At 43.4% G+C, this 23,725-nt stretch overlaps 1 protein-coding gene across 8 annotated transcripts in view; it reads right to left on the reverse strand.

Moving 5' to 3' along the window:
* Positions 1–23,725, reverse strand: part of LCP1 (lymphocyte cytosolic protein 1) — a 90,309-nt gene that overhangs the window by 42,421 nt on the left and 24,163 nt on the right. For 2 of the 8 annotated variants that reach the window (XM_081547403.1, XM_081547401.1), the window contains exon 1: positions 16,192–16,254. The exons of 3 other annotated variants lie outside the window; for them this stretch is intronic. The gene's annotated coding sequence lies outside the window, so the exon portion shown is untranslated. Of the gene's footprint in view, positions 1–1,714; positions 1,894–14,090; positions 14,143–14,785; positions 16,255–23,725 lie in introns of those variants that run through there. 3 more of the 8 variants (XM_081547404.1, XM_081547407.1, XM_081547405.1) reach the window with 3 other exon arrangements.

Consider the following 23,725-nt stretch of genomic DNA (forward strand, 5'->3'; position numbering starts at 1 on the left):
CAAGCCGCTCAGTCGTGCCAGACTCTTAGCGACCCCAAGGACTGTAGCCCGCCAGGCTCCTCTGTCTGTGAGATTCTCTAGGCAGGAATGCTGGAGTGGGTTGCCACGCCCTCCTCCAGGGGATCTTCCCAACCCAGGAATCGAACCCGGGTCTCTTATGTCTCCTGCACTGGCAGGTAGGTCCTTTACCACTAGTGCCACCTGGGAAGCCCCCAAATACCTATAAATGACCTCAAATACAGACAACAATTTAAAGGGGCCCTTGTGAATTCTGTGGTCAAGTCAGAAGCTCTTTTAGATTTTCTTTTTTCTCCCTGCAGACACACTGGTTCTCCCAAGGCTCTGCAGAGGGCAGGATTCTTCTCTGCAAGTCTCGGAGGCAAACACAGCAGCAGTCAGTGAAGCCCGGGAAGCTGTTCCCAGCACAGGCTCAGCGGCTCTGTCTCTATCTCAAGTGATGAAAACAACTCTGGGGAGCCAGCAGCCCCAGTTACTCCAAACTTGATGGACCTGACCTTGCTCTGGGGTCTCTGTGATCTGATCAACTTCAGAAGTTGAGGGGCTTCTGAAGCTGCATTAGTAATGGTACACAGAGCCCAGCTCTGGCCCCAACTAAGGAGAGCCCAGCTCCCCACCTCCCCTCCCAGCACACCCTGATGCCTGTTTTCTACCAAGCTGCCCACTCCACTAAGGATGCTACGCAGGGTAAACCTCTGGCAAGCAAAAGGGATGCTCCAGTCTGGGGTTGCCAGGCCCTCCTTGCCTTGGCCTCTGTCTCCTTCCCAGGGCTGTAGACAGTGATAGTCTTGATGTCCACATCTAGAAAGATCACAGCTACCCTTCATCCCACATTCAACCACAAGGACTTAAGATCCAGACTTTCACCTATTGGAAGTTCAGGGAACCCCAAACACATCTTTTCAAAGAGCTGAACATTATTATAGGCTAGTTGATAAGCCACTATGACAGCATTATTTCAATATCAGACATCATTCATTTCCTTCCTTCATTCACTCCACCTATGAGTCTATGTGCAAAGCACTGCCCTGGTTACTAGGTACAAGCCAGGGACTCCCTGGGACGTCACGAAGCCCACAGTTAAATGTCAAGTTTCAGATCCAACACAGAGATGACAGCTCATTACTGCCAAACGGTTAACAGAATGAAAAGAGTTCTGAAGATCAAAAATGAACAAGTGGAAAGGCTAAACACAGGGCTGCAGGGGTGGAGGGAGGAAGATGAGCTAAGAGTAAGAAATTAGCACAGAAGCTTATCAAAAAATAAAAATATCAAACATCTCAATCAGCGCATGCAATACATCTATAGGTAAGCAGATAACTTTTACATGTGGACATCTCTAGGGGAACCACAACAACTAGCAGAGAGTGGAAGAGAGAGTGTGGGGATCAGGAGACCCAGGCTGCTACCTGTCTGGGCAACATCAGGCTCCATTCAGCCCCTCTGGGCCTCAGTTTCCTCATCTGTAAATTGGGAGGTGAAGTTCCTTCCATGTTAAAAGTTCCAAAAGTCTGTTTGCTGGCTGACAAGTGTAAGGTACAAGTTAGAGCCAGGGTGAGGTATGTTTCAAGGGAGCCTAGAATAGTGCCAGGGGCCATGAGGAGCTGTGGCCGTGGCCCTGAAGCATCTCTGGGGAGAAGAACCTCCTCGGAAGTGGACCCAGCATCTCCCAGCTCCACCTGGTTCCTGCTCTTACCTCAGCATCGGGTAAAGCTCTGTCCTCATGCATTCTCCTCACTGACCCAGGCAGATGCCCACGGCTCGGCGGCTCCACTGCTCGGCCCAGAGCAGGGAAGCTTCCAGAACGGCACGTGAGCTCTGCTTTCTGGGAGGTCGCTGCGTACATCGTAAGTCAGGCTGCCCCAGTTCACTTCTGGTTTCTAGGCAAGACTGCATGCACACTGTCCCAGAAAGAGAGCCATCTACTATTTTCTCAAAAATATCCAAATAAGGCAACCTGACAAACTCTCCGGCGTCTCACATCCCTACCCTGTAACCTAAATCTTGGCTGATATGATGAAAGCACCCTCTCTTGGGCTATCCTCAGAGGGAATTACAGAACCGGCTTGATTCATAAAAATTCTGTCACATGCTTCGGTGAAAGCCACTGGACCTTCAAAAAAAAAAATTCTTTGAACCTGTTTTTGGAGGCTCTCTTTCTCCAAATCTTTAAATAGTTTTCTGTGCTATCTTCTGGGTCTATGTCAAGTTCCTTAAAAGAGAATATAAGAATAACAAGAGTCATAGGATGTAGAGATAAAAGGACCAGATTTCCTATCTGGTCAGTCCCCTATCACAGAGGAGTGAAATGACACCCAAGTTAAAGGATGTGCCCAATGTCACAGAGCTCACCGGGACTGCTGTCCAGGGCTCCTTACTTCTCCTCTTTCTTTGAGAGTAAGTTTTCAAACCTAGGAGGGAATGCTGTTCTTTAAGGAAGACCTGCTCAACATAATGGTAAAGTACAAATGCCCCATGATTTCAAATACCTTATGAATATAATTTCATGTATGTTTCTTGCATCTGAAGGAGAACCTAATCTAGGTAACGAGAAGGCAGTGTCCAGGTCCAGAGTACAAACAACATGTGCCCGTTACTATGTACAAATCCTACTGGCACTTTCAAGGTTACAATGACTGAGGCAGGATGAATGCCCTGTGTATTCATCTGTACCTTCATTTTTGACTTCGCAGGAAGGACCTCTGATAGTTTTTAGCAACCCAAAAGCAAACCACAGTAAGATAACTCCCACTGAGGCATAACGTTCTAAAAACAAAAAGCCAAATTCATAGGGGAATATGAAAAGAACACCCTCAGACGTCTGAGATTAGCAAGGTTTGAGACATCCTGTCCTTCCGGCTGTTGGGTGGGGCTCTGTGAGTCCTTCCTTCTCTGAGCTCTGGTTCAGACCTCTATGGCTCAGCCCCCATGTCCACATCTCCATTTCTCCCAGCAGATTCTGAGATCACCAACCATAAGTCATCTCACAGCACTGCCTCGTGGCTGGTGCTTAGTAGGTATGCAGGAAATCAGCTGTAGGCGTGAACAAGCAAACCCATAAACTAATGGTACCCAGGGCTTGAGAAGACTACGGTCACCTTCTTTGAGGAGCTAAATACTAACATTCTCATGTGAAAGTTAAAGTGTTAGTCGCTCAGTTACGTTCGACTCTTTACAACCCCATGGACGGTAACCTCTGTCCATGGGATTCTCCAGGCAAGAATACTGGAGTGGGTTGCCATTTCCTCCTCCAGGGGACCTTTCTGACCCAGGGACTGAACCTGGGTCTCCTGCATTGCAGGCAGATTCTTTACCATCTGAGCCACCAGGGAGGCCATTCTTGCGTTCACACTTATCATATCCCTCCCACTGAAAGATGCAAACGTCAGAACAAGGCAAGTGGACGCATCACATTTATACGAGACCACTTGGTGGGAAAAGCGACTCTGCAAGTGTCCCTCAGCTGTCTTTGAACTGGGCTGGGGGTGCTCCTGGGCCCCAGCCTCCAGCCACGGGAGGGTTCCAGCTGAGATAGCAGGGCCTAGGGCTGAGCAGTTTCTGTAAACCCTGCTGGCTGCCGCTGATGCTGTGGTCTCTACCTCAGCATCCTGTGTCTCACTGGGAGCCGAGTCCTGCTGCAGGGGAAGGGGCTGTGGTGTGGAGACAAATTAGGACGGAAAGGAGGGTAAAATCAGCCTGGATGCACAAACTCGACATATCAGGAACACACGCAGGAAAGAATTAGGAATGGGTGTCAGAGTTCACCTGAATATAATTTGCACATCACTATCTGGACTATGAAATTGCTCCTCTGGTAATCCTAAGTGTCCGCCACTAAGTTGTTTTAGTTGCTGAGTCATGCCCGACTTTTGGGGACCCCATGGACTCTAGCCCGCCAGGCTCCTCTGTCCATGGGATTTTCAAGGCCAGAACATTGGAGTGGGTTGCCATTTCCTTCTCCAGGAGATCTTCCTGACACAGGGGTTGAACCCATGTCTCCTGCATTGGCAGGTGGGTTCCTTACCACTGAGCCACCAGGGAAGCCCCCTCGAAAGGTGAATAAATTAGCTTATTACATGCAGTAGAGCATGCAACAAACCAAACCAACTGAAGAACAAATTCTTGAATAGGGCCCTCTGAATTGTCATCTGTACTAAGTCAGTAAATGATAGCTATGTGATATTTGGCATTTTGCAGTTTTTACTAACTTGCTTTTAGAGTGATACATGTTTATCTTAGAGTAATATATATTTATCTTAGAAAATGTACATGAGTAAAAAGAATAAAATATAAACCACCAGTAACTCCAACACCTAGTGACAACTGATCTATTTTGGTGTATACGCTTTTACATGTTTTATAAATATACATACCATATACTTATTTGTACATTTCTTCTTTCAGTCAACATCTGCCAAGTACCTACTCTATTCTAGGTCGCGGTTGGATGCTGGTGATGCAAATATAAGATGCAGCCCTGGCCTGTTAGGTAAGGGAGAAAGACACCAGTCACTAGAAAACAGGGGGATTTTTTAGATTCACAGGAAGGGGGAACAAAGCTCTCCCCAAGGGAGGCATGCATAGTACCCCAGAAGTAGTGAGATGTGACTTGAGTTTCCACAGATGGGAGGAGCCTGCTTAACGATCAGTCAGTCTTTTCCTTATTTGTGTAGAGTGATGAGGCCATATGCTCTCCATAGAAAGGCTATCTATGCTGGACCAGAGAAAACAACAGCTAAAGGACAAATGGAAGACGAGCTAATGTTCCCTCAGTGGTTACTCAACACTGAATGTTTTCTATGCATTATCACTCTGAATTCCACCACAACTGTATGTGGCGTTACGACTATTTCCTCTTTATAGATGAGGGAACTGAGATTTAAGTGACTGGCCCAGGGTTACATTGCTCTGAACCAGGGAAATCTCAGACAGTATGGCCCTGCACCATGAGAAAATGGGAAAATAGGGGCCCTGAAAAGGGAGGTTGCTCCCCGAAGTCTCAAAGTGAGTCACTGACTCATCAGAGAAGAGTAGAAGAGCCTCCAGAATCCTACTTTGGTCTAAAAAGTATGAGAAAAACACAAGCCAATTGTGGGCTTCCCTGGTGGCTCAGATGGTAAAGTATCTACCTGCAACGTGGGAGACCCAAGTTCGATCCCTGGGTCGGGCAGATCCCCTGGATGAGAAAATGGCAGCCTGCTCCAGTATTCTTGGCTGGAGAATCCCACGGACAGAGGAGCCTGGTGGCTACATTCCATGGGGTCACAGAGTTGGACACAACTGAGCAACTATCAAAGTCAAAGAGGTTTAAAAAAAAAAAAACCCTGAGATGCACAGTCCATGAAGTGTAAGATGGACTTACATCTTCTGTATCCCGAATGTGGATGGGGAGGAGGATAATGGGAGGAGTTTCTTCCACCTGTTTCAAGAACAGCACACATTTCGTTTACAGCTTCACCGAGGCTATAACAAGACCACTTTCTTCCAATCTAAGCGAGGGTGAGGGCATGATGGGTTTCTTACAGACCTCATCCAACCACTGATGATCTTATCTTTCTTTATGAAATTAAGCTTGCTATTTACATAAAAAAGAGTGAACTAGGAAATAACATAGGAAAGCAAAAAGATGCTGGATTTTATGATGCAGTGGCTTCTTCCTGCATACTTGCATACACATTACTTAAATTTTTTGAGCCTCAGTTTCTTTATATGTAAAATGGGGATATTGATAACAGTATGGAGGTTCCTTCAAAAACCAAAAACAGAACTACCATATGAACAACTTACTAGAGGAAGAAATGGCAAACCACTCCAGTGTTCTTGCTGGGAAAATCCCATAAACAGAGGAGCCTGGCAGGCTACACTCCATGGGGTTGCAAAGAGTCGGACATGACTGAGCACTCACGCACACACCCATACACACACATGAACAACATAAGTGTCCATCAACAGGTGAATGGATAAAGATGATGTGGTACATATATACAATGGAACATTACTCAACCATGTAAAGGAACAAAACTGGGTCACTTGTAGAGATGTGAATGGACCTACAGTCTATCATACAGAGTGAAGTGAGTCAGAAAGAGAAAAGCAATTATCATATATTGATGCACATATATGGAAACTAGAAAAATGATAAAAATGAACCTAGTTTCAGGGCAGGAACAGGGATGCAGATGTAGAGAACAGATATGTGGACACAGGGCAGGGGTGGAAGGCAGGATGAACTAGGAGATTAGGGTTCACAGACTATCCTGTGTTAAATAGACAGCTACTGGGAACCTGTGGTATAGCACAGGAAGCCCAGCGTAGTGCTCTGTGACGACCAAGATGGGCAGGCTGAGGTGGTGGTGGAATGGAGGTTCGAGAGGGAGAGGATATGTATATACATATAGCTGATTCTTTAACTTATATGCAGAGTACATTATGAGAAACGCTGGGCTGGAGGAAGCACAAGCTGGAATCAAGATTGCCAGGAGAAATATCAATATCCTCAGATATGCAGATGACACCACCTTTATGGCAGAAAGTGAAGAGGAACTAAAGAGCCTCTTGATGAAAGTGAAAGAGGAGAGTGAAAAAGTTGGCTTAAAACTCAACATTCAGAAAACGAAGATCATGGCATCTGGTCCCATCACTTCATGGGAAATAGATGGGGAAACAATGCAAACAGTGACAGACTTTCTTTTCTTGGGCTCCAAAATCACTGCAGATGGTGACTGCAGCCATGAAATTAAAAGATGCTTACTCCTTGGAAGATAAGCTATGACCAACCTAGACAGCATATTAAAAAGCAGAGACATTACTTTACCAACAAAAGTCTATCTAGTCAAAGCTATGGTTTTTCCAGTAGTCATGTATGGATGTGGGAGTTGGACTATAAAGAAAGCTGAGCGCCAAAGAATTGATGCCTTTGAACTGTGGTGTTGGAGAAGACTCTTGAGAGTCCCTTGGACTGCAAGGAGATCCAACCGGTCCATCCTAAAGGAAAGCAGTCCTGGGTGTTCACTGGAAGGACTGATGCTGAAGCTGAAACTCCAATACTTTGGCCACCTGATGTGAAGAACTGACTCATCTGAAAAGACCCTGATGCTGGGAAAGATCGAAGGCGGGAGGAGAAGGGGACGACAGAGGATGAGCTGGTTGGATGGCATCACCGACTTAATGGACATGAGTTTGAGTAGACTCCAGGAGTTGGTGATGGACAGGGAGGCCTGGCGTGCTGCAGTCCATGGGGCTGCAAAGAGTTGGACACAACTGAGCAACTGAACTAACTAAATAACTATAGCTGATTCACTCTATTGTACAGAAGAGGCTAACACAACATTGTAAAGCAATTACATTCCCATAAAAATAATAATGTAGTCACAGTGCTCATCCATAGAGCTGTTAGAATAAAACAAGACAAAGTGTTTCAACTGTATACAACAGTGCTTGGTGAAGGAGGAAGAAAGGAAGGGAGGAAAGGGCAGAGGGAGGGAGGGAAGAAGGAGAAAAAGAAAAAAGAACCAGAACTTCCCTTACAAAATTATCTTGGGGAACAAACCCAATTTCCATTATAAATTGTATGAAATATTACGTAGAGTCACTAAAATTCACACTTAATTGTTATGTGTGTGGGTGGGTGTAAATCTAGATTTCACACTTATGCTTTATCTTCAAATGATCTTAGCTTACTCTGGCTCCTGTACCACTTCTCTCCTCCAGAGTCCTTGAAGTTAGTTTCAAAAGCAACTGCGGAATTAGTAGATGATACCAACCAGAAGCCAACAGCAACAGTATTGACTGATCTCACGCTGAGTGGTCAAGGGGCTCTGGGCTCAGTCTTGCCTGAGATACAGTCATGGAAAGTACCTTCTAACAGTTGAGGAAGTGTGGCCAGAGCGGGAAAATATACAGCAATCTTAAGAAAAGCCTGACCACATTCATTGTGAGTCATGAAACAAGAAGAGATCTCTGAGTATCTGTGATGAAGACCACTGGCCTACAACTCCTCACTCTCAGGCATACCGATGCTTGGGGGCTGATTCTGTTGGCCTTTTTTCTGTCTCTATCTCTTATTCACTCCTGAATTATCCAGGCATTTTTTGGAAAAACATTAAAACAATGTGCAGTTGACAATCGTGTACTAGGGCCGACAACTGAAGCTTCTATTTATTGTCAATAAGGCAATCTCATTTTCTATGGGATCCTTGGAGTAGTCCTTTAGGAATCTCTATTGACAAGCTCATTCTCATAAAAAAGAAAATGAGGAGTTACAGGTAAATTGAGGCAGAAATTTGTATTTGTATGATGGACTATACTTATCTTCACTTTGTTGGAAGCCACAGTTCAGGGGGCAAATATTTACCAGTTCTAGTTTACTCATTGGATATGCTGTCACATTTCTTTTGTCAAAATTTTAAATAACTAAACAGCCTAGTTGAATCCCTTCCTAACTCTTATTTTAAGGACTTTGTACCATTGAATCCTCAAGCATTTATTTATTTGTTTGTCAATTATGTTTGGTATCCCAGGAGACCCATCAAAAGAGTTGGGATCTCTGCCTGATAGAAAATTAGGAATAATCATTGTATATTCAATCACAGAAAGGAAAACTTAGACTTCTTAGAAAGCAGCCAGTGGATCATGTTAGAAAATACAATGCAAAGAAAACAGACAAGGTTTACACATTTAAGAAACTGTGAATATTAAAATGGGAAAGAGGCAAGGTGTCCATCTCGGCTCTGACCAGCTGTGTGATCTTGGACGTAACTCTCCCCAAACCTCAGTTGGTCATCTATTATAAGATGATGATAACATCGATCTTAGGCAGTTTTTGTGTAGAAATATAAAAGCAAATACTTGTCAAGTGCTTAGCATGATGCCCCACAAACAGTAAGGGCTCAACAAGTCAGTGGGGACTCCCAGGGGGCTCAGTGGTAAGGAATCTACCTGCCAGTGCAAGAGATGCAGCTTTGATCCCTGGGTGGGGAAGATCCCCTGGAGGAGGAAATGGCAACTGCTCCAGTATTCTTGCCTGGAAAATGCCATAGACAAAGGAGCCTGACGGACTACAGTCCTTGGGGTTGCAAAGGGTCAGACATGACAGAGCACGCACACACGCGAGTTGGCATCGATGGTGAGTATGGCAGAGTGAGATGTAAACACAGACTGATGAACTGGGGAAACGGAAGAGGAAATGGACCCAAGAGCAGAGGAAGGGAATAGACAGTACTTCCCTCTATTTTGCAGATGAGGAAACCAAGCTTAAGAGACCTGCTCAGCTTCCACATTTAGTAAAAAATTAGAAAAGGGAATCCAAATTTGCCTGCAAATTTGCTTGCTTTTTATACCATGCTTATTTGTCTCATGCACAGAAACTGTAGATACTGAGACTCACAAGCTTTAAAAAAAAATGACATTATATATGATATTTAATCCATTTATATTACATACATTATACTCAATCACCAGACAGATTAAGTGTCCCAACAGTCTACTTCCATGGTCACAGGAAAGAAACAGGGACTCAAGGATATTTTGGTGAAAAATCTCAAAAGACAATGAAGGAAGGGAAAAAATCTGAAAAAAGTCCTCAAAGGTGCCCATGATAGTCCATCTTGTCAAAGGGAGATTTTTTTTAATGTTACACAGCATGGGAAATGAAGGGAAAGTTCATCCACGTCTTCAAGATGAAGAAAGGGGGCACAATATGCAAAACTGCATACATGTTCCTCATTTCCTTCTCACTGTCTCTTTGCTTCCATGATGTAGCTTTCTCCATAAGGAATGTATATTTCACTCTTCTTTCTGATCTGGCCCTCCTGGTGAAGGTAATGGGAGCAGATGACATCAAGGACATGCAAAGGATCCACACTTTAAAATGTGACACCTGAGGTTAACAAAGATGCAATTCTAGTTCGAAATTTTGCCCGAGGAACGGCGAAAGCGAAGAGGATGCAGATACTATACAAATGCATTTGTGCACCTTTTGTCTTCATTCATTTGGATCTACAGTTTGGATAAACACTGGTGACAACTACCAGACTGAGGGATCCAACTGCAGGCTATTATTGAATTGTAAAGTAATTAGTTCATTCATTTACTTCCCTCTCGAAAGTACAACCAGAAAAAAAAAAAAGGAACATAAATTATTTGGGAGATTGCAATTCACACGCAGTGTTAATTTGTCTGTCAAATTTGGTGTCTTGGCTTTTCTGCCTGTGGAGAACGTAATCCATAATTTCTTTTCCATTTTAGCTCAGCCAGTCAAGAGGGTGTGTGTGTGTGTGTGCATATGAGAGAGAGAGAGAGAGAGAGAGAGAGAGAGAGAGAGAGAGACAGGTGTTGGTGGTGGGGGAGAGGGAGATAATACAGACAGACAGACAGAGAGAGCATGAGAGTGTGTCCATCAGTCCATGGAACTGGTGCTAGCCTAAAACAAGAATCAATGTTGCAGCCACAAAACTGTGGCTTTCTTTGCAGGTTCCTCAATTTGACATCTTAGCTTTTCCTTCCGCCAGAAAAAACAACCGACCATATTGGAGAAACAAACCTCCTTATAACTTAAAGTGGGGCTGAGGCAGGCGTGGCTCTGAAGTTGAGCCAAACTCATTTTAACTCAGTAAGTGGGTCACTTTTTACCTCTATTCTTCAGCTCACAATTAAAACAATCTCTCATTCTTTTGCAGTTTTAGGACATCTATATTTGGCCATTACTATATAATTATAGATATGTGTGCTTGGTATATCTATAATTATATAGTTATGGCCAAATATAGGTGTCCTAAAACTGTGAAAGATTGTGTACTTGGGTATAAATGCAAACTTGTTTAATTTATTCATGTCTATCAATCACAATAGTTAGAAAATGGGAATGCCACTTGGCTAAAGTATTCTATCCTTCTATGACTGAGAACTTTTCAAAGCTTTAGGGGTAGAGATATTTTGTGACCTAGGCTCTGGTCTATAAGTTGCTAAAAACAAAACAGTCAAGAGCAAAGAGGGACTGAGTAAATACTGATGATGTTGACAAAGAACAGTCTTTAAAAAAAAAACAATTAATAATACAGATGCATTTATCTGGGATACATTATTATTACTCGAGTGCAATTCAAAGGTCTAGGCACAAATAACCATCATGGTCTGCTACCTGTTTATTCCAGGAGGTTTCCCCTGGAATTTAGCAGTTGATACAAAATTGATTCAATTGTAGAAAAGTAAAGTAATATCAAATATTTGAAAGCATTAACCTGCTTTCATACATGAAGCTAACACCAGTACCTACCTCACAGGATGGCTGGGATGACTAAATGTATTAATATGGTACAACACTTAGAAAAACAATTCAAAATAGTGCTATAGAAGGCTTAGCTGTTAGTATGAGGGTAATGAACTGAAATTCTTTGTTCCCTTTCTGCTGTTGGCAGTATCTTATAAGACGGAACAATTATGAAATTACTGGAAAGACTGATGTAATGACTGAAATTGACAAACAAAACAAGGGAAACAGTCAATAGCATAAGGAAGTTGAATCAGGAGGAACTGAGGAAAGCAAGGGGGAATGGCCATCCGGGGAACTCAGTGTTCGCAGCAGCTGGAGGGCGATGCCCCTAGAAGATGAACATCTGATCAAGTGGTAACTTCTTAGAACTTCAAAATGAGAACAACGAGAAACACGAAATCTTTTGATTTAAGAAGTGCGTTGCCATCTGGCAAAATAGGGAAACTTGAAACTGCAGCAAACTGCAGACACTGACTAGTTTTATATTTTGGTGGACTCAATCTAATTTTTATTTCTTCAGGATTCAATAGGCAGATGGAATAGAATCATTGGCTGGTATCTGTGAGTTGGTAAAGCTAGCAAACAAATAAACAAAAAAATCTAAAGAAGGCATTTAGATGAATCTAAATGTCACTTTGGCAGCCTGGGTGGGAGGGGAGTTTGGGGGAGAATGGATACATGTATGTGTATGGCCGAGTCCCTTTGCTGTCCACCTGAAACTGCCACAGCATTGTTAACTGGCTATACGCCAATATAAAATAAAAAGCTTTTTTTTTTTAAGTAGCCAAATTTAAAACCAAGGAAGGATAAAACATATGATTTTTCTGTGAAAAGTACAATAAATAAATAATGTCATTTTGCTATAAAATCTATGTCATAAAGTCATTAGACTTTATAATCTTCACAGATTTTTGACTCTTCATAAATATAATCTTATGAGAAAATTCCTTAGTTTTATTTTACCAAACTTGATTTTTTTTAATATTCATTTGCCATCTCTCCTATACACACAGAGAGGCCTTTGTTCTTTTGGTAACAAGGAGAAGTTGCCAAGAGAATTTTCTGAAAAGAGTGCAAAGAGAATAAGGAAAAGTCAATGATACCTGTTCCTGTGTTCTTGGTCATCAAATATGCTTACGATCAGGTACACAATTTTGGTATGGGTAGCTAAGTTTTAGCTCAATTAATGTGTTTAAACTAAAATAATGAGATTGATTTTGCCCGTTGGCTATAGCCATTGGACAGTTTCTTCAATTCCTTGAAGTCAATGTCCATTTAGTGCTCTCAAATGAAGAATAGTGCTTTGACAAAAAGGAAGCATGTTAGAATGTAAAATACTATACTGTTGTTATATCTTCTTGCATAGCAGCCACTGGGGGAACTCAGTAAATATTAAATTAACAAGTGAAATTAAAAAAAAAAGACTTCCATGCATTTCTAAGGAACTGAGAAAAACTGAATAAACACCATGAGCACTTACTACGTGCCAGGAGACACAGAGCAGGAGCTCAGGCTGTCAGCAAATTAAGGACTTGAAAACAATATGATTACTGCCCTACTTAGAGCATTACACAAACAAACACAGAAGAAACAGCGGAGGCAAGGAAGGTGGGGCAGGAACCAGTAGGAAAGACCTGCAAAAGGACACGTTTCTTGAAATTAGCCTTAAAAAACGAACAGAGGTTTTTATATGAAGAAGAAAGCACTTGGAAAAACAACTGGAGTGAAAAGAAGTGAAAAGGGCATGGAACTTTCTGGTGGCTTGTGGTCTTGCGCACTTAGAACGTGGGTGAGTGTCGGGGGAGTAAGAAGACAGTGGGTGGAAGCTAGAGCAGAAGGAAGCGACAAAGAAATGAGGTTGGGGAAGTGGTTGAGGCAGGTCGGTGGAGGCACACAACTCTTGAGTAAAATTATGCACTCATTAAGAGAGAACACTTCTTCATTCTACTATTACATGAAACCCACAATGCTCTCTCTTGCTCATGAAAATGTTTCTGGGTTTACGGCAATTTTTTTTTCTTTTCTTCTTTCTCTCTCTCTTCAAATCATGAATGCCAAGATCTCCTCAGTCAGCCTCAGAACTAAAAGCCTATCTCGATCTACATCTGGGGAAAAGATGCTGGTGTGGAAGAGAGGACCTGGAATACACAGATGCTTCCAGAGCGGCAGGATGGAGCCTGAAATCCTGGCTTCTCACAGCCCCTCCCCACCTCCGACTGCCCAGTGACCTGGGCCACTTCCTTCAACAACTAAGCCCACTCCTCATCTCTGAAGGCAGCTAGGTGGGGGGGGGGGGAAGAGGAGAATTAAATGAAGTCATGCATAAAGAGTGGCTTACTCAGTAAGTACTTATCAATAGTAAGTGTTATTACTACTTTCTTTGTCCTCTCTAATTTAAATAAATATATTTGAATGAGAACGTTACTTGTTGGTCTCCCATTTCCCAAAGGGTTCAGCAAAAGAATTAGCTTGTTGTTTAGTCACTGAATCATGTCCAACTCTTTTGTGACCCCGTGGACTACAGCCCGCCAGACTCCTCTGCCCATGGGATTCTGGACAGAACACTGGAGTGGGTTACCATTTCCTCCTCCAGGGGTTCTTGCCGACCCAAAGATCGAACCTGCGCCTCTTTCATTGGCAGGTGGGTACTTTCCCACTGAGCCACCTGGGAATTAGAAATGGTGTTAAAATACTGAAACTGTTCCCCAAATTACAGATTGCTTCAAGGCATAATCTATGAAGGAGACAAAATTTAAAACGTGACAAGAGAAACATCTTTGGGATAGCTAATAAAATGTCCCACCTCAGCAGTGTTGTTCAAAGGGCAGGATCCAGAACATTCTTCCCTGATATTACTGGGGGTAAATGAGAATGAAGAGAAATGGTATTTTATAACATATCAGATTGATGCTTTAACAATCTAAACTTGATTCCATTTTCACTTCCTCCCAATGTAAAGAAAATACTGACATAATTTTGCATCCTAATTCATTTTTTTCTCATCAATATTTTTACTTAAAACATGACACAGTATATTTTTAATCTGTTCTTTTTGGGGTTCAATCCTTCTCCCTCAACTCCACATTTCTGCTAGTTTAAAACTATTCAAGTGAGATGTGTCAAACAATATTGATGATCACATTTCACAACTTCAGAAATTCACATTTACAGGTAAGTCGTTAATTCCATTCAAATTTGTCTGTGCAAAGATGTTCTTTAAACCATTTTATTTACTAGAAATCAATTATGATAAATTTATGCAAATTCAAAATCAAGATGTGTGTGGATAAATCACCTTTGTTTTAATGATAGTTTTTAAAGTTGTCCTGAGGAGGTAATTTTAGAAAACAAGTTGCTATACTTAAGTGGGCTTCCCAGGTGGCTCTAGTGGTAAAGAACCCACCTGCCAATGCGGGAGACATAACAGACATGAGTGTGATCCCTGGGTTGGGAAGATTCCCTGGAGGAAGGCATGGCAACCCACTCCAGTATTCTTACCTGGAGAATCCTATGGACAGAGGAGCCTGGTGGGCTACAGTCCACGGAGTTGCAAAGAGTCGGACACGACTGAAGCAACTTAGCACATACTTAATTAAGAAAAATTAGGTTTTGATAAGTATGCTGATAAATGAATCCATTTGCAACTTGAATGGCTTTTATGTTTATCATTTGTCAATGGTTCTTAACATTGTTGAATAATGATAATTAATCAAGGCTGATGTTACAAGTTTCAAAGACTAAGTTTCAACAAAGTTTCTGGAATAAATATCCCATAGCAACTTTATAAGAATTTCTATTGCAGACAGAAGCCCTTCCTCCATAATTTAACAGTCATTTGTATGGTTATAAGGATATCAAGTAGTTCAGACAATTCTACAAAGCAGTACAATTAAGCAACACAAATTGCTTTTATTTTTAGAGAATAAATGGAGAAGAGGTAGCCTGTAGTTCCATGTGGCTACTAAGAACACCCATTAAAAACCGTCGGCGCCAAAAATCACTCAAACCACCAGTGTCACACTCAGTAACATAGGACTCAAGATGTTAATATATCCACTAAAGTACCTTAAAGAAGTCTTTTCCTTTTTAGAAAAACAGAACCACAGGAGCTAAAATTAAACTATCCCCAACAGGCCAATGAGCAGTTCTATCTAAATGATCAATATCCACTTTCCTGAGAACATCTGAAAGTAGATAAAGTCACAGTAAACAGCCTCCCTGAAATAAAGCAATAGAAATAAATCAGAACATGGTTTGGTTGGTTTTAAAATGAAAAAAAAAAAATCATGTGCTATATAGTATAGCATAGGGAATTCTGTTCAGTGTTATGTGGCAGCCTGAATGGGAGGGAGGTTTGGGGGAGAATGGATACATGTATATGTAAGCCTGAGTCCCTTCCCTGTTCACCGGAAACTATCACAACAGTGTTAATTGGCTATACCCCAATACAAAGTATGACAAGCACCGGGACGTGAGTTTGAGCAAGGCTCCGGGAGACGGTGAAGCACAGGGAGGCCGGGCGTGCCGCAGTCCATGGGGTCGCAGACTGAGCACAGGACTGCGCAACTGAACGACAACACAAAATAAAAAGGTTTTCAAAAGGGAAAAACAAAAACAAAAACATAGCTTTTTTGGGGGAGTGATAACTGCAGATAGCTGAAGAAGTCACCCCCGAGAGCAAAAGCAGGGGGTTCCCCCTCTGGGCGGCCACACAGGGTGGCTGCAGCTTTGCTGAGCTGTTCAACCTGGGTGGGGGTAGCGCTCATGGGGGGCAAGGGTGGCAGGTGCTCAGATCTCTAGTCACCCGAAAGCAGAGTCCACAATCCACAGAACAAGAACTGCCTGACAAGCAGAACCTCGTAAGCGCTCAGAAACGGCAAAAAAAAGACAGAGAGAAAATTTACCTGGTAGCCAAACTGTTCTCAGTGTTGCTGGCGTGTGACCAGAAAACCCCTTCTTTCTGATCTGGAGAACAACTTTGTTAACCGTGGGTGTGTGGTCACAAGGCAGGAAGTGGTTAGAATGACAAATCATCGGCCAGGAAAGAAATAGATTTTGTCTTTATAAGGACATTTTACTTAACGTGTTTTTTTTTTCTCATGTCCCCTCCCCCACAAAAATCACCTGACAGGTCACACTGAAATTCAGAAGCCTCTTACCACTTCCTCTTTATAAGCATTTTTCTCTCTCCTTCCCTTTCTTTCTCCTCTAGCTGGCTTGTAGACTCTGGGCTACCGAAATCTGTTTGATTTCAGGTAACTACCTTGACTTTTCGCTCTGACCCTAACTGAGAATGCAATGCTCTGGTGCTTAGCTTCTGACAGCAGAGATAAACAAATTATTTATTTTCAATGAAAGAGCCAAAGGAAGAGGTGGTGGTGTCCCCAAAACCAGCTACAAGGGATTTCCTTGGGAAAGCTCCGCCCCAGGCGAAACCAAACCCCTCTTAAGAGTCCTGAACAATGATCTCATTGGTGCGAACAAAACAAAAAGATCTCTTTAAGGGGAAGAGCTGGAAAAGAAAGATATATTATTTACTCATTCTTTTATTTATAGAACACCTATGTACCAGGGATCTCTTTAACCCAGTTAAAGATTTCAATTATTTAGATGTTTCCTACCAAGAGCACCTGTGGCAGTGACTAGGTTCAGTGGGTTGGCTAAATTCCTTCCTAGGCTCCCCAAGTAGCTCAGCAGTAAAGAATCCACCTGTCAATGCAGGATGATGCAAGAGATGCAGGTTTGATCCCTGGGTCAGGGAAGATGCCCTGGAGGAGGAAATGGCAACCCCATCCAGTATTCTTGCCAGGAAAATCCCATAGACAGAGGAGCCTGGCGGGGCTACAGTCCATGGGGTCACAAAGATCGGGACATGACTGAGCACACAAATTCATCCTACAGACCAGGTTTATTTTCTGAATATACGTTTTATAAAATCAGCAAAAGAATAAAAAAACTCAACTCTATGCCAAAACCCTGACTGCCTGTCCTGAGGGCTAATTTTTATCTTCAAAGGGAAGTGCTCAATGCTCAAGAAGCCTAAACACTGGTTATGAAGGTTGTGTAGCATCCTGAGTCATGCATGTATGACGGAACATTACTCACGGCCTGTCTCCATGCTGCCTGGAGCCTGTGTAGCTCCAGCGACCAGCCTGCTATGGAGGAATGAAAATCTGAGGCTCTGCTCCAGCTGATAGTGAGTTGAAGATGTTTTGATCTTTCAGTAAGTTTCTGTATTTGTAAGGGGTCTGGGACTCCCAACAGTGGGTACTCTGGTTGGTGCGGGGTGGGGGCTGCCCTTATACTTCTTTTGCTTCTTTGATTTCCCCTCTAGAAAGTTCTTGCTTCTGACCTCAAATGTCAGATCAAGCCCTTCCGGTATCTCTATCTACTCCATTCACCAATGGTGTGACCATGTCTTGGTCAGAACCCTACAGGGGCCATCTCTGGGGAGAGGGTGGGCAGAAGAACAGGAGGAGATGGTGGAGATTCAGCCCGTTCTAGAAGTGGTTCACCTCACAGAGAACCGTCAACCCTCTTGTGACTTCCCAGGGAAGACTGAGGGGGTGAACTGGACCTCATTTTCTCCATTGCATCCTTACTTCCAAGTAATACAGTGCAGGGGGTGGGGGTTCAAGAGGCACCTAAATTCTTTCAGGACACCAGAGACACATCCATGCATCACTATGACAGGACTGATCACCCTACGGAGCAGCCAAATGCTGGTGGTTTCCACTCTGGTGGGTCGATCATGGGCCATCCATGCAGCGGCACAGATAATGTCTGGATGGTCCTAAAGGATGAAAATATGTGAGATCGCTGTGGATCTCCCTAGTCTGCATGCCATGAGGTTTCAGGATGGAATGGAGGAGTGACAGTAACATTTCATAAAGAAGAACAGAGACTCATCTCATTTCCCAGAGAGGCGAGCAGCCCTCTGCTCTCCTGTGTCTCCTGGAGCCTGGTCATCAGACCTCCGAGGGATCTAAAGGAAGCGCACACTGGGGCATGGCTTCAGTGGGTGTCTGAGTGCCTGTCTGGCAGCACTGGTGATGCAGAAACGAGTAAGACACAACCACAGCTCTCAAGGAGCACACAGTCTGGAGGAGAAAAACATGTAAGTCAGTAAATGCCATCCATGAAAGAGGTGAAAAGGCAGTGGAACACTGAGGCAGAGGCAGATGTCAGCAGAGATGATGTTGGAAGAGGGTGAAACGTGTGGTTATGCCTAGCAGCTGATTTAGGTCAAAAAAAAAAAAAAAAACACACACACATCGGATTCCAGGCGACGTCTAGATTCTAGGAGATGAAAGCCATTGAATTGTGCTGCTTGCAACCACCCACCTGCAGGAACCCTCCACGCGAGCACTGGCTAAGCCCTGGCCCCACCTCAGCCAACCACCACCGCCTCACCCACATCCTGGGCCACTCCTTCAAACATAATCTCACCATCTGCCTCCCAGCAGCACCAGGCTACCCAGTGGAGGCAGACAATTGTTTAGGTGTTAAACCAAACTTTTTCAGAGGAGTATTTTATATCTGTCAGTGTTTAGAATTGCTTGTGCAGCATGCTAATGAACAGTAGACCCATCTGGGTTTTATTATTCCTAGGGGCTTCCCTGATAGCTCAGTTGGTAAAGAATCCGCCTGCAATGCAGGAGACCCCGATTCAATCCCTGGGTTGGGAAGATCCCCTGGAGAAGGGATAGGCTACCCACTCCAGTATTCTTGGGCTTCCCTTGTGGCTTAGCTGGTAAAGAATCCACCTGCAATGTGAGAGACCTAGGTTCGGTCCCTGGGTTGGGAAGATCTCCTGGAGAAGGGAAAGGCTACCCATTCCGGTATTTTGGCCTGGAGGATTCCATGGACTGTACAGTCCATGGGGCCGAAAATAGTTGGACACGACTGAGCGACTTTCACTTTCTGCAGATCATGCCCCACTGATGCTGAGCGACTTTCATTTTCACTTTCTGTAGATCATGCCCCACTGATGGCCTGCACTCAGAGAGGACCCCGCCCACGTCCTACCCCACCATCCACACCCCTGTCCTCCCACCTCCGCCACCCCCCTAGCCTGTGCTTTGCCTTCCCTCTACTCCTGCTGCCCTCCCTCCTGTATTCCACCCGGGATGCTCCCAGCTTCAGTCCCTAAAACATCAGCTGCTGTGCTCCGGCCACTGAACGTTGCTGTAGAAAGTCCCAGAAACAAAGTTGAAATGCTATAAATTCAAGCTGCTTGCCTTTGAATTACTTCTTAGACATACTTTTGTTCAATTTCATTCCTTCCTGACAGCAAGCATCCTCAAACTGGGGTTCACAGACTCCAAGCATTTTATGCATGATTTTGTGTATATGGGCTTTTTTTCTGGCTTCATCATACTATTTATCATAGTATCAAAGAAATCACAGAACCCCAAAGTTAGACCACAGAGATTCTCGTCTCTTGTCTCAATCTCTCATTCTACCCTCCTGCATCCTTTCCTGACCCAAGATTCCTGCCCCTTGTTGACTGAGATGATACCCAAATCATCAGGTGTGAACTTCTTTCTCCAGCCTCCTCGACTCCCACAAGACCCACCTTCTCCTTCACTTTCATTCTTAGAGGGGGAGGTGTCATCTCTCTTTTCAAGGTCAATAGTTCTGCATTTTAATCTTAAACTTGTATCTTCTGTTTAGATACATTGCTCCATCAATTATCTTGTGTTTTTCGAGCATCTTTAACTGCTTATGATTTCTCCATTTGCCCTTCACACACTGTGGGAATTGATCAAAGGGGACAACACCTCTACCTCACCCCACTGCCCCTCCCCGGCCCCTGATATTTGACGCCCAGGGCATAAGAGTAATTAAGATGAACATAATCTCCATCTTTGCAGAATGTCCACTGTAGTCAAGGATGCAGACCAGTGACCTTGCAGTGGTACTTGGAACCACGACAGAAGAAAAGCAGGGTGCCTGTGGGGATACACAGCACCAGCCCAGACTCGGGGTCTGGGAGGCATGCAGAATAAAGACTAGGAGGAAAGATGCTGGCCCACTTCTCTGGCTGTCAAACCTCAGCTCTACTGCTGTATTGGAGAAGGAAATGGCAATCCACTCCAGTATTCTTGTCTTGAAAAATCCCATGGACAGAGGAACCTGGAGGGCTCTAGCTCTTGGGGTCACAAAGAGCCAGACATGACTTAGCAACCGAGCATGCACAGCTGTATTAGTTGTGTGACCTTGGGCAAATTATTTACTGTTTTTCATCTAGAAGGTGGGGATAAGAATAGTGTGTTTGGTATGTTGCTGTGAGGGTGAGGTCAACTGATGCACACAGAGAACTTGGAAGAGCGTGTGGCACATAGGAAATGCTGTGTAAGTGTTAACTAGTCTTTACTATTTAGACCAGGCTCTGGACTTGGATTCCCTGGTGGCTCAGACGGTAAAAAAAAAAAAAAAAAATCTGCAGGAGACCTGGGTTCATTCCCTAGGTCAGGAAGAGCCCAAGGAGAAGGGAATGGCTACCCACTCCACTATTCTTGGCTGGGGAATTCCATGGACAGGGGAGTCTGGTGGGCTACAGTCCATGGATGGGATGCAAAGAGTTGGAGATGACTCAGCGACTAACACTTTCACTTTCTGGACTAGATCGTTCACATACATTATTTTATTTATTCCTCACAAAAAGCCTATGAATTAGGTATTATTTTTAATTTTCCTTCAATTTTTTAAAATCATAGTTTCCAAATCTATACTACCTCTCCACTGTAGAATTATACACTGACATCTTTGGTCTGAGATGACTCAGGACCTCCCACCCAGGCTGGTACAGGATGCTCTCCTTCCACCTGGGCTTGTTTCATGCAACTTGTCTGAGCTTTTGATTGTTAGCAGAAAAAACGTAAACAGAGGTCTTGAATGTGCTTCCATGATTCGACTTGGTCTCCTGTACTTCTGAGTCCACCGACTATGAGAAAACCACAAGTGTGCGTGCGTCCTCAGTCATTTCAGTCATGTCTGGCTTTTTGCATCCCTGTGGACTGTAGCCCACCAGGCTCCTCTGTCCATGGGATTCCCCAGGCAAGAACACTGGAGTGGGTTGCCACGCCCTCCACCATGGGATCTTCCTGATCCAGGATTCGAACCCCACGTCTCCTGCATTGCGGGCAGATTCTTTACCACTGAGCCACCAGGGAAGCCCTGAGAAAACCACATCTTTGTTCAAAGGGAAGGAGGAGATGCTTGAAGTGAACCTGAACCCAATGCACAGCCCAGGCCAATCCCAGCTGACCCGTGTTCTGAAGCAGGGTCGTCCCAGCTGACCCAGGAACCTAGGTTCCTTGCTGTAAACAATTGAGATTTGGAGGTTGTTTACTAGGCAGCCTTAACACAGAAATGGATGATGTGGGAACTTTCCTGTAAGTCCAGTGTCTAAGACTCCATGCTCCCAATGCAGGGGGCCTGAGTTCAATCCCTGGTCTGGAAACTAGAACCCATATGTTGCAACTAAAGATCCCGTAGGCGGCAATGAAGATCCCACCTGATGCAACTAAGACCTGGCATAGCCAAATAAACATTTAAATTAATAAATATTTTTTAAAAGAGATGACTTGGACTTCTTCCCCAACCATTTAAAAGTGTACTCCTACTCTTATCATTTTCAATCACCCTCACTCTCCTCTATAGCTTCTACAGATTTAATACCTTCTAAAATATAGCTTTTTAAATTAAGCGTATTGTCTCCTTCCAAACATAAGCTCAGTGGCGCTAGCAGTAAAGAATCCACCTGTCAGTGCAGGAGATGCAAGAGATGTGGGTTTGATCCCTGGGTCAGGAAGATTCCTTGGAGACGAGAATGGCAACCTACTCCAGTATTCTTGCCTGGAGAATCCCATGGACAGAGGAGCCTGGGGGGCTACAGTCCAGAGGGTTAGAGAGTTGGGCATGACTGAAGTGATGAAGCAACTCAGCGTGCATGCAAACGGAAGCTTAATTACAGGCAGGTCTTTACTGGCTCAGTTATGGAATGAGATGAAGTAGTGAATAAATGTTTACTGCACTTTTGCTTGATAGCAAAAATATGAAAGTAACAGGAGAGTGAATAAATTGCAGTTCAGTATAGTGTCTAGCAGGGAAAATGAGTAAAGTAGAACTAGATTGCCAAAGCAACACAAAATCTTGAAAATATAAAGGTGGTGGAAAGCAAAATTGCAGAATAATACCCATATATTTCTATACCTTTTAAAGAACTATTACAGTGTGGTTTTTGGATGTCTCTGTATATGTGGGTGTTATAATAAAAATACGTCTAAGTAATGATAGATACCAGTTCAAGAACATAGTTACCTCTGGCAACTTAGGGGGACAGTGGGAAGGCAGGCAGAAGAATCCAACTATGTCCACAGTAAAACATTGAGACTTGGCAAAAGTAAGTGTTGAATATGTGAGTGTTGATTAGGATACTCTCTTTCATCATGTTTGAAATACTATTCATTTAAATTAAAAATTATTTTCTTGATTAATAAGATCTTCACAGGGCTCAAAATGCAAAAGATGAAATAAATTATTTAGTAAAAATATTATCTTCCAGCTCTATCCTCATGCAACCCAATTCTTCTTTTTTAATAATGGCTCTTTTGAGATATCATTCACATACCGTAAAACTCATCTTTTAAAAGTGAAATTCAGGGATTTTTAGTATACTGACAGAGTTGGGCAACATCACACTATGTGCTTCCAGAACATTTTCATCACCCCCAAAAGACACCTTGTACCATCAGCAGTTATTCCCCATTAAACCCACCTCCCAAACTGCCAGCTATTATTGTATTATTTGCACCAACAGATTTCTCTGTTATGGACATATCATACGAATGAAATCATACAATATGTGGTCTTTAGTGACTTGCTTCTTTTGCTTAGCAGAATGTGTTTAAGGTTCATTCATATTTGTATGGGTACTTCATTCCTTCCTATGAGAGAATAATATCCACTGTATGGATATGTCATGTCAGCTATTCAGTCGTGTCTGACTCCTCAAAACCCCATGGGCTGTATGTAGCCCACCAGTCTCCTCTATCCATGGAATTCTCCAGGCAAGAATACTATAGTGGGGAGCCATTCCTTCTCCAAGGGGATCTTCCTGACCCAGGGATTGAACCTGGGTCTCCTGCATTGCAGGCGGATTCTTTACCATCTGAGCCACCAGGGAAGCCCCTAAGGAGATACCACATTTTATTTATTCATTTATTAACTGATAGACATTTGAATTTCTTCCACATTTTGGATATTATGAATAATGTTGCTATGGACATTTGTGTACATGTCTTTTGTGTGGACATAAGTTTCAATTTTTTAATAACATAATACATGTGCATAGTTTTAGAAGTCAAATATTACCTCCTGGTTTATAATGAAACACTGGTCTCCTGACACACTTCTTCTCTACCTCTGACT

Source organism: Giraffa tippelskirchi, chromosome 12 (assembly GCF_054371585.1).
Source record: "Giraffa tippelskirchi isolate mGirTip1 chromosome 12, T2T-mGirTip1v1.2.pri, whole genome shotgun sequence".
In the NCBI taxonomy this organism is placed as follows: domain Eukaryota; kingdom Metazoa; phylum Chordata; class Mammalia; order Artiodactyla; family Giraffidae; genus Giraffa; species Giraffa tippelskirchi.